This window comes from Peromyscus eremicus, chromosome 11 (genome assembly GCF_949786415.1).
Source record: "Peromyscus eremicus chromosome 11, PerEre_H2_v1, whole genome shotgun sequence".
Classification (NCBI taxonomy): Eukaryota; Metazoa; Chordata; class Mammalia; order Rodentia; family Cricetidae; genus Peromyscus; species Peromyscus eremicus.
In genome coordinates, this window is record NC_081427.1 from 66,670,920 (window position 1) to 66,682,866 (window position 11,947).

Consider the following 11,947-nt stretch of genomic DNA (forward strand, 5'->3'; position numbering starts at 1 on the left):
TATCTCATAGAACACGATGAAGTCAACCTGGTGCCTACCCAGAGGCTTCACTCCCACTGACAAACCATTGTGGTACTGGCATTCTGCACACTACCAAAGGAGATGGGTAGTCATTAACCCAACTGTAAACCCTGTGACCTACAACAGTGACCGTCCTGTGAGATATGCTGGATCAATAGTGGCATAAATGTTGTGGGAGTAACCAAGTGATCTTTGATCACATTTATCACCCCTCCTTGAGATAGACCCATGCCTAAGACTGCTAGAGTGGCCAAAAACCTGACACTGAATAAGCCATGGGGCCTAGGGGAAAACCAAGTCCTATTGCTCTTCTGAAAGAACATAGCAGCAGTATGACTCCTAATAACATTCTGGAACACCAATAGATCAGTGTCTGGAACACCAATAGATCGGTGTCTGGCTCAGCTATCATCAGAGAGGCTTCTTGTAGTACATGGAAGCTGACACAGAGACTAACCATTGAACAGTATACAGCAAATGAGAGACTTCGTAGTACTCAGTCTTGGGGACTGTGAGTCTATGCTGAAGAGGAGACAGAAATATTTTAAGAGCTTGAGGCAACAGATGACACCAAGAAGCAGTGTCTTCCAGATACAACAGGACTGACGCACACGTGAACTCACAGAGATTGTGGCAGCGTGCCTAGGAACTGTACAGGTCCAAGGCTGATGGGGTCCCAATGATGAGAGGGAGGTGTGGACACAAGCTCCTACCCTTAATCAAGAAGCTAAGTGCAAATAGAAATCAGCTTGCAAGGGAAAAATTAGTTTTCTATACAGAAGTTTCACTGGGTCTATTAACCATACTTCAGGTGAGCTCTGTAGTGGTATTTGCTCTGCCCACGACCTTGGGCTATTCAGCCCAAAGGAGGCAGTGCTTCCTGCCATTGTACATGATTTTGTATAAGGAGATGGAGAAGGGTCACATGTCCTTTCTCCCTGCTCCTGCCTGAGGGGTGAATTCACTCCCAGTCAGATCAGAGGACAACTTCAGCTGTTTACTCCATTCTGTATTCATCAGTGTATTTCCTCAATTTATATCTTAATAAATTTTGTTACCCATTTAATAGACTTACATGGATTGATCATAATAGAGGTTACACACTTAGCAGTATTTAGCTAACACAAAACAAACTCATTGGCATTTTTGTAGACTTTTTGTCTCATTTTGTTTTGGGCATTTTTTTGTCTTACTGGTCTTTTGTTTGTATATTATAGTTTCTGATTTAATGCTTTTGTGGGGGTTTATGTTTGTGCTCCTTGGTTTTGTTTGTTTGAAGAGAGAGAAAGAAAGGGTGTGGAGTGAGATGAGTGGGGGGGGTGGGGAGGAGCTGCAAGGAGCTGGGGGAGGGAGAAAGCATGATCAGAATATTTTGTATGAAAACGTTTCTTCAATTAAAAAAAGCTGTAGCTAATGAAAAATGCTGGTTGACTATTCTATGCAGTTTTTGAAACCAGTGACCATCCCAGAGCCCCCTTCTCAATGAACTACCATGTATGATGTTGTGGTGATATTGTGTTTCCCAAAATATTGTGCACCCTAATAAACTTATCTAGGGTCAGAGAACAGAACAGCCACTAGATATAGAGGCCAGAAAATGGTGGCACACACCCCTTTAATCCTAGCATTCCAGAGGCAGAGATCTGCCTGGATCTCTGTGAGTTCAAGGCCACACTGGAAACAGCCAGGCATGGTAACAAGAGCTTTTAATCTCAGGAAGTGATGGCAGAAAGCAGAAAGGTATTTAAGGCGTGAGGACCAGGAACTAGAGCTGGTTAAGCTTTTAGGTTTTTGAGCAGCACAGTTCAGCTGAGAGGCTCAGGAAACAGGATCAGCTGAGGAATTGGCAAGGTGAGATGGCTGTGGCTTTCTCTGCTTCTCTGATCTTCCAGCATTCACCCCAATACCTGGCAGCGGGTTTGTTTTATTAATAAGAACTTTTAAGATTCATGCTACACGATGTAGTTCCTTCTGTCGGCTTCATGTTCTGCTTCACTACCTTGTAGTCTTTTCCTACATCCTCTATATAACAAAATCCATTGTTCAATTAAGTGACTTTAATAAGTTCCATTGTTCATAAGTATCTCCTGTCTTCAGTACAATTACCCTGCAGGTAAAAATAGCATCTTCTCTTGTTTTCTAAGTCACCATGTTCTGACTAAGTTAAGATACTCAATAAGCCATTCATTAACCAAGTAATTAAATGATCCAGGCATCCCTGCTCAGAAATTAAAAAATGATGTTGCAATTTATATGAGACTATTCATAATTTTTGAAGAGTTTCTCTTCTATGCTAAATATATTCCTTGACAACATGTAAGAGTTCGATCACTTGTTGCAATTTACATGAGCATTTTTAAGCATGCAATTAAGCGTGATTTCAGTGATTTCCTTGGTAGCACATGCTTTCATCTAACAAATCCATCTCGAACTCCCTGTGTACCAGATTCTAATCTAATCTGGAGGTAAAAAAACAGAGCAGCTGAAACAGGAGCATGTAAGCAAATGATCACACTGCAAAGAGCTCACGTTGTTATCTAGAAAGTGGGCTCAACACAAGTGTGCAAATTAATGTAATTCTTGAGAAAGGAATGAAATGTTCTCAGGAAAAATTAAGACAGGATGAGAGGAGAGAGGGTGACTGGGATAAGGGCCATTTATGACCAGTGTGAAATGTCCTCCATAGCCTTGCAGGTCTGAGCATATAGTCCCTAGCTGAGGGACTGATACAGGAAGTGTATCACTTGGGGCAGGACTGAGGCATAGTAGCCCAGTCTTACTTGTTCTCTCTGTGTGTCCTAAGTGTGGATGAATGGTGACCAATCAGTCTCCCACTCCTGCCAAATCTTCCCTGCCCGCTGCCATACCTTCTCTGCCGTGGTGTACTGTAATCTTCGGAGACTGTAAACCAAAATAAGTCCTTCCTCTGTTAAGGTGTTTTGGTTAGTGTTCTTCTTCATTATTATTATTATTATTACATCAACAGAAAAGTAATTAATGGGGGTTATCAATATGAGATGAAAGCAAGAATTTTATTTTACTTTAAGGGAAATGCAAGCTTCTGGGAGGTCTAATCAGGACAATATATTCTCATATTGTCAGATCAAGTTCTTCTTCCAGCTACTGGATAAATGTCAAGGTATTTGAAAGACTTGGTAGGAAAAGGGAGAGAGATGATGTATGTTAGGTGTAGAAATAAGCATCAGTGAGAAGTGAAAAGGAACAAATTCAGAAAATATTTAGTATATAGAACTGGCAAGGCACATGGATGTAGTGGAAGTTGTGAGTAGTGTTTAGTTTAGGAGGTGTGCTGTCTAGGTTTCTGTAAACTTGACACAGACTAGAGTCATTTGAGAAGAGGGAACCTTAATTAAGAGACTGCTTCCTTCAGATTTCCTGGAGGTGAGTCTGTGGAGGCACTTCCTTGATTAAGTTGTGTTGTGTGAGGGCCCAGCCTGCTATGGAGAGTACCAACTCCGGGAGAGTAGTACAGAATGGTATAAAAAAGCTGATTGAGCAAGCCATGGGAAACAAGCCAGCAGGCATCTTTCTTCCATGGTCTCTGCCTCCGCCCCTGCTGTATATAGCTCCTGCCCTTGCTTCCCTTAATAGTGGATTGCAACTGAGACATGCAAGCCAAATAAACCCTATCCTCCCCAAGTTGCTTTTGGTCATGGTATTTTAAGTGGTTTAAATGCAAATTGCCCCGATAGGCTCACATACCGAATGCTTGGTCTCTAGTTGGTGGAATTGTTTGGTAAGGATCTGGAGATGTAGCCCTGCTGGTGGAGATGTGTCGCTGGGAGCCTACTCTGAGATTTCAAAAGTACATACCATTTTTTCCTTTTTTTTTTTTGTGGGGAAAGGGTCTCAGTATGGAGCTCTGGCTGTCCTGGAACTCACTATGTAGACAAGGTTGGTCTTGAAAACATAAACACAGGTATCCACCTTTTTTTGCCTCTTGAGTGTAGTGATTAAAGACATGCACCACCACAGCCAGCTGCTCATGCCAGGTGTGTTAGCTCCCTCACACTCTGCCTGGTGGTTTTCCTCTCAACATGTAAACTCTCTGCTGCTGCTCCAGCACCATGCCGGCCTGCCTGCTGCTATGCTCCCCGCCATGATAATCATGGAGTCACCTCCTGAAACCAAAAGTAAGCCCCCAAATTAAATGTTTTCTTTTCTAAGTTTCCTTGGTTATGGTATGTCTTCACAGCAATAGAAAAGTAACTGAAATTATGTTTGTCATATTGCTAGAAAGCAAACAAGGACTGGGGGTAGAGAGCACTGTTTACCTCAGTCAATCTATAGAACTGGTGGAATCTCAGAGTAACCCTTTGACATATGGAGATATCAAATAGCATGCTCTCATTGAAGCCTGTGAAACCATGACTGTCTTGAAGGCAGTTGGTCTTCCACCTGAAGACCTGTCAGGGGATAAAAGAGTCATAGGACCCTTCTGTGAAGGCAGCGAATAATAATAATAATAATAACTAGTGAATGATAATGCTTGTAAGTGGATAAACAGGAGACAGAGACAGAAGAAACAAATAACATCCTTACGAAGATCATTATTTTGCAAACAACGTAAGAGAGACTTCCTCATTTTAAAATTTTGAGTGTCTGTCTTTATCCCACCTCAGACTTTCACTATGTCCTCCGGCAACTGACAATTTTAATTATAACAAGAAAACAACAACAACAACAAAAAACCCAAATTTAAAAATTTATTACACTTGATAGGTAAAATTGAAAGTATTCTCTTAGAGTATGATGCTAGCTATATCTTATTTGAATTATCAGGAACCATCACACATGTAGACATTGCAGAGAAAGAAATCCGTACCAGAAAATTGACAGCTTTGTGACTGGCTTGAAAGGTAGAAGTAAGATATATTTTTTAAAACACCAGAAAGTGGAGTGAAGCTTCCCAGATGCGGAAACTCGGTGATTAAGCATGCTGTCGATAGCTTCTGACAGTAAGCATGGGATGACAGCTTGGGCATCAGTTGCACAGACATTATTGTGCCAGACAGATAAACACACACTGTCCAATTTCCCCATCAAGTTCGATGAGTTTGCCCAGCCCTTCCATAATCACCAAGATGAGGGCTTTAATGGTATTTATTGTTAATTTAACTGGGAACATCTACCTAGCTGATTTTATAGTGAGAGATAAATCAGTGTGTGATATAGACATTGAAACTGTGGAAGTTAAGATATTAGCTTTGCGTTGTGTAAACTTCTTAGCTTGGTTTTTTTGTATGATAGGGCTGAAATATTCTTTGCAACATTAGAAATTAACAACCTGAAAGGGAACTAATGAATGAAATAACAGAGATTACTTGGGAACACTCAAGTTTTTATTCCCTGTTCCAACCACAATTATCTGTGTGGGAAGCCTCTCCAGATAAAGCATTTTCAAATAGCATCATCTGAGATTAGGCTCCAACCTCTTAACTTGAGCAAGGTTTGTCGGGGAGAACAGGGTAACAGCTGTAACCAGTGGTTGTCAGTCAGGTCCTGTGTCTTAAGATCACTGAGTGTTTGAGCAGCTCTGACACACACTTATCGCTGTTCTTCATATCTCAAGGTGTAGAAACCGAAGATCAATAGAATCTGGGACAAATAAGGCCACAGGGGGAATGGGAACTCAGACTCATCCTGTTCCATGCTGTTCCCATGCTCTCCTCCCAGCGGTAGCGGGAGGCTGGGTCTCTCCCACTAGTTAGGGAAAACGGCCACACAGCCGGAACAATTCAGTGTACCGGAGAAACATCTACTTATTAAGAAATTTAAGCAAAATGAACTTTCTCAGGTGTTTGGGGATCTCTCCTATTTGTAAGAATCATATGAATATAAGACAGCATTTTAAATTAATCACAAAATTAATAATTAGGAATAAAATTTTATCGTGCAATCCAATTTATAAAAGGGGAGTTGGGGGAGGAACATATAATTACATATTAACATGTTCTATAATAGCAATTGTGAATGACATTAAGGACAGATGAGCAATGATAAGACACTGACCCCCTCCCCTGTGAGCAGAATCACCACAGTTGAAGCTGTGAGGTCTAAAGCCTGGGCTCTACTGCGAACACCACCTTCCTCCATACTGGACTTGTGCGCTTCTCAGTCAACAAAAGAACTTCCCTCTTCTCTTTCAAACTTTCTTTCTTTTCTTTTCTTTCCTTTTTTTTTGAGTGAATGTATGTGGGATCATTTTATTTAAGACTTTTTTTATTCATTTTATGTACCAACCACAGATTCCCTTCTCATCCCTCCTCCTGCTACCACCCAGCTTTCTCCACCAACCCACTCCCATCCCCTTCTCCAAAAGGGTAAGGGCTCCAAAAGGGAGTCAGCAAAGCCTGGTACATTCAGTTGAGGCAAGACCAAATTCCTCCCCCCTGCATCTAGACTGAGCAAGGTGTCCCACTATAGGTAATGGGCTCCAGAGAGCCAGCTCATGCACCAGGGATAGATCCTGATCCCAGGGCCAGGGGTCCCTCAAACAGACCAAGCTACCCAACTGTCTCCCATATACAGAGGGTCTAGTCTGGTCCCATACAATTTCCACAGTTGTTGGTCTAAAGTTCATGAGTTCCTATGAGCTTGGGTCAGTTGTCTCTGTAGATTTCCTCATCATGATCTTGATGCCCCTTGCTCACAGAAACCCTCTTCTCTCTCTTAGACTGAACTCCTGGAGCTCGGCCTGGTGCTTGGTTGTGGATCTCTATATCTGGTTCTGTTAGTTACTGGATGAAGGCTCTATGATGACAGTTAGGGTATTCACTAATCTGATTACTGGGTTAGGCCAGTTCAGGCACCGTCTCCACTATTGCTAGTAGTCTAATCTGGGGTCATCCTTGGGGATTCCTGGGAATTTCCCTGTGGAGGCCCACAGAGGTATCCTAGTAAAGATCTGAGATGCTTTACCGAGTAGGGCTGCATTAGAGGGTGGCTTAACCACGTGTGTGGTTACCAGGTGTTTGCAAGGGTCTGCACTTGGCTGTGCTAGAGGGAGGTCTTTTGCTTTACCCCTTGGCATATAAAAAGCCCTTTTGAAGTGACAGAAGGGGCCAGTGGATATTGATACAGGCCTTCCCAAGGCTATCCTGTGTTTCTGTTTCTCTCCCCTCTATCTTTCTATCTAAGTATTTCTCACTCCTCTCTCCTCAAGAGTAGCCTGGGGAAAAAGTGGGAGTGGGCCTCCCACAGAGAAATGGGTAGGGCTCACACATTTCCCTAGCACCAAGTTTCTCCCTAACCCCATAATGTCTTCTTCTATCAAGATATCTCTTTCATTGCTCTCCCACTCCATCCCTCCCTCAACTTGACCATCCCATTCATGTTCTCATCCCCTACCCCTCCCCTCTACTGCCCCCAATTCCCAGTTTACTCATGGAGATCTCATCTGTTTCCCCTTCCCAAGGTGATCCATGTGTCTCTCTTAGGGTCCTCCTTGTTTCCTAGCTTCTCTGGAGCTGTGAGTTGTTGTCTGATTATCCTTTGCTTACATCTAGTATCCTTTTATGAGTACATACCATGTTCGTCTTTCTCAAAAGAGGCACAGTCTCTACAATACATCATGACAAGAGGAACTTCTGTCAGCTCATGAAAGCTGAAACAAAATTGTGTTGATCAGGCTAGTGACTAAGGAATTTTCAAAGTTTTGAAACCTCGTGGGACACTAATGATTGTAAGGTTGGGGTTACGGTTAGGGTTAGGGTTAGGGGTTAGAGATGGGCTAGGGTTAGGGTTAGAGCTAATGTTAGGGGTTAGGATTAGTTTTGGGGTTAGGGTCAGGGTTAGGGCTAGGCCTAGTGTTAGTGGTATAGGATTAGTTTTGGGGTTAGTGTTAGGTCCAGGCTTAGTGTTTGTGCTAGCATTAGGGCTACGGTGATGGTTAAGGTTAGGGCTAGAAAAGGTCTTCAATCTGAGAGTTGAGTTGGGAAGACATTGACAGAGTTGGTCGAAGGATACTTGGGAGGATAGAGGAAGTAAACAAAATTTGAAGCATTTTAACTAAAATGTACTAAGATACTTTAAATTAAATCATTTTGTTACTTGTACTAATACATCAAATGGAACACAGTGTTGCCCTCCTGGAGCACCATGGTTTTATCATATAGAACTTCTCAACCAACCATTACATAGACTCATGCTAATTGGATTTCCTTGTTCCTGAAAATTTGTCTTTTTTTCTTAATTATTTTCCTTTTGACCTTCACATACATAATCTTTAGCAGTAATTTGTAACCTATGAAGGGACACTCTCCCACTTGAGTATGTGGCTCTGAAAGACCTGCCCTTCTTGCCAGTTCCATCTACCTAGCTAAAACCTTTAGATTATATTCCTAACATAGCCAGCTAAGTCTGTTTCTTTATTTGTCCACTTCCTTCTCTTGAGGTTGACTACCAAGGACAAGCAATATGTGGTGACATATAGATTAACAGAAATGGGCTGAGTTTAAGTGTAAGAGCTAGTCAGTGGTAGGCCTGAGCTAATGGCCAAGCAGTTGTAATTAATATAAGCCTCTGTGTGATTATTTTATAAAAGACTGCAGGACTGTGGGTGAGAGATTTATCCTAATTGCGGGCCAGGAGAAACAGAAAAACTTCTAGCTACAGGCAGTGGTGCTGCACACCTTTAATCCTAGCACTTGGGAGGCAGAGCCAGGAGGATCTCTGAGTTCGAGGCCAGCCTGGTCTACAGAGCAAGATCCAGGACAGGTACCAAAACTACACAGAGAAACCCTGTCTGAGAAAAAAAAAAGAAAGAAAGAAAAGGAAAAACATTTCAATAGCAAAATAGGAGGCTATATAAATCATAATAACCCATGGCTTTTCTATATATCTATAACAAAAAATTTGAGAAAGAAATCATGAAATCTATCTTTTCAACACTCCTCCCAATCACCTAGGAATAAATGTAACTAAAAAATGAAGATGCCTATAATTTAAATTACAAAGTACTGAATGAAGACATTGAAGAAGACATTGGAAGGTAGTATGTGTTAAGGGCTGGGCTGATCCAAGACTTTCCCTGACCTGAGGCCTGGATGTGTGGATAAGCCCCATATTTCCTCTCTAAAGCCAGGAATATGCTTGACAGAGTCAGGAATGGCCTGGGCCAGGACTCTTGGGGGAGCTATAGTTTCAGATCCTGAGAATGGAACTCTTCTGACCATACAAGGCCATGGCTGTCAGTCCCAAGGCTGCCATGTGCTTGGTCTATAATGTTCTTGAGATGCTGTGTTCCCCTTGTGCAACACAACCTTATTAACTTCATCTGATTGTAAGATTTCTGCTGAATTCATCTCATTTTCCCATGGAAGGAATATATTAGATGTAATACTTTTTAATAAGCTTGCTTAATAGAAGACATAGCTTGTGTAAAACCTCCTGAGTCACCTGTTCTGTTCTTTCTCCTTTATCTCTGACGCTCTGGAATTTACTTCTCAGGACCCTGTCACTGAAGAATGACCTGCTGGTCCAGGTCAAGATTTCATGGGCTGGAAGAATTAATACTTACAAAATGCCAACACTACCTAAAGCAACCTACAGACTCAATTTATCCACATCAAAATACCAGTAATATTTTTCACAGATGCAGAAAATATTATCCTAAAATTTCATAAAGAAACACAAGACTCCCAATAGTTAACTCATTCTTGACTAAAAGGGAAAAGTTGGAGACATCATAATACCTCAATGAAGTCAGATTACAAAACAGCTTAATATTGGGATAAAAGAGGCACCTGAATCAGAACAGAAAGCTCAGAAATAAACCCACACATCTACAGCCAAATAATTCTTGACACAGGTGGCCCAAACACAGCATTGGAGCAAGGGCAACCTCTTCTGCTAGTAATGTTAGAAAAACTGGATGTCCCATGCAGAAGGCAGAAACTCGGCACCTTATTTCTCACCTCATTCTAAAACTAAGTCAATGTGGGTCAGAGATCTTAATGCAGTACCTACAACTCTGAAGTTACTGTAGGGAAGCAATACCTCTCAGGAAATAGAGCAAAGTTAACAAAGTGGGACCACATTAAACTAAAGAGCTTCTGAACAAGAAAGGAAATAATCAGGAGAATAGGGAGTCAACCCACAGATTAGTGGCAAATATTTGCCAGATATTCAACAGAACATGATACCCTGAGAACAAAAGGAACACTGAGTACTTAACAGCATAGTAAGTAACCCAATTAAAATATAGGTGAGTTATCTGAATATGTATTTCTCAAAATAATAATTATAAATAGCTGATAAATGAATGAAACATGTATATATCATTAGTCAGCATGGTCATATTATTAAAACTACAAATAAATACTATCTTTCCCCCAATTAGAATGACTACTACCAAAAAATGAATAAATAAATTTTTAAAGTATGCTGACAAAGATATGAAGTGAAAGGAATCACACACTGTTGGTTTGGAATATAAATTAGTGCAGGCTGTGAAAAGCATTATGCAGATCCCTTGAAAAGCTAAAAATAGATAAGATCTAGTGATGCCACTTTTGGTTTTATATGCAAAGGAAATGAAGTCAGAACACAAAAGAGATATCTGCATGCTTGTGTTTATGTATCATTTATTGTTGCCACTAAGGTGAAAAACAAACCAGCCTAAGTGTCCACTAACAATAAAATGGACAAAGGAAATATGGCATACAATCACAATGGAATATTATTCAGATATAATGAGGATGAAATACTGTCATTTGTAGCAAAATGGATAGAACTAGAGGACATTATGTTAAGTGAAATAGCCAGACACAAGGAGATAAGTATCATTTTTTCTCTCATGTGGAAACAACAAAAGCCATTCTAAAGTACTAGTATCATTACTAGGGACTGAAAGGGTGGTGGGGGAGGGACAGATGGGGAGAAAAGAATGGATGCATATGATTTGTATGTACTGCATGCATGTATGGAAGGATTACAGTGTTCCTATTTCTTTGCAAAAATCATTACATGTCAATAAAATGTTTTAAACTGTGATACCCCCACATGATATAATACTGTGCATCAAAAAGATGTAATAAGTTATTGATAGACTTAATGTGGACACATCTCACAGTTATTATTCTGAGTAAAATAATTTCATACTACGTTAATTAATTTATCTAAAATTCAAAAACAACCTATACTAATGTCAGGGACAGGATGAAGACTGACAGTGGCCTGGGAAACTGGATGTGGTGCTGCTGGGTGTCGGGAAAGAAAGAGTCATCAAAGCCAAGAGAAAGTTTGAAGAGTCGTCTACATCTTCATTATCTACACAATTGTTTTCACAGTCAAAATTATCTTCCAAAATTTGCATCACAAACTTATCTAATATCTTATTGTTTAACAGTTTCCTTGGAGATTGAAGAAGATCGAAACATGCTCTCCCGCAGGAAGCTCCTTAAAAAGGAAGGTAAACAATTTAAAAAGCTTCAGGAAGTTCCTGAAACTGACCAGAGTCTCTAGGCCGCGCCCTGCCAGAGTAAACTGTAAACGCTGAGAGCGAAGTGGAGCGGAGCTGCCAAGAGTCAGACAAGCCAAGCTACAACGAACACTCTAGGAGGATAAAGAAGACTCTGAGATCAGAACTGCTGCCCGGAAGAGGTTTAGACCAACTGAGGCACCTGGAAAGGGCACTCTGCAGCCTGTAGCGCTGCCTGCAGGCTGTGTAGTTGCTCCTCTCAAAGCTTTGTGGGGTGGAAGCCATGCTGGGTGGGCTTTAGTGACGCAGCTGTCTTTGAGTCATTTCTGCTCCAGTAAGTGACCTCTCACCCATGTTTCCGTAAGTAACCCCAATAAAACTCATTGGTTCACCAAGTTGGACTTTGGCAGTGCGTGTACTTTGGTCTGGTCTGTTATGAGCTGCCTATCTGGTGTGAGTAGAAGTGTATGTTGAGTCTTCCCA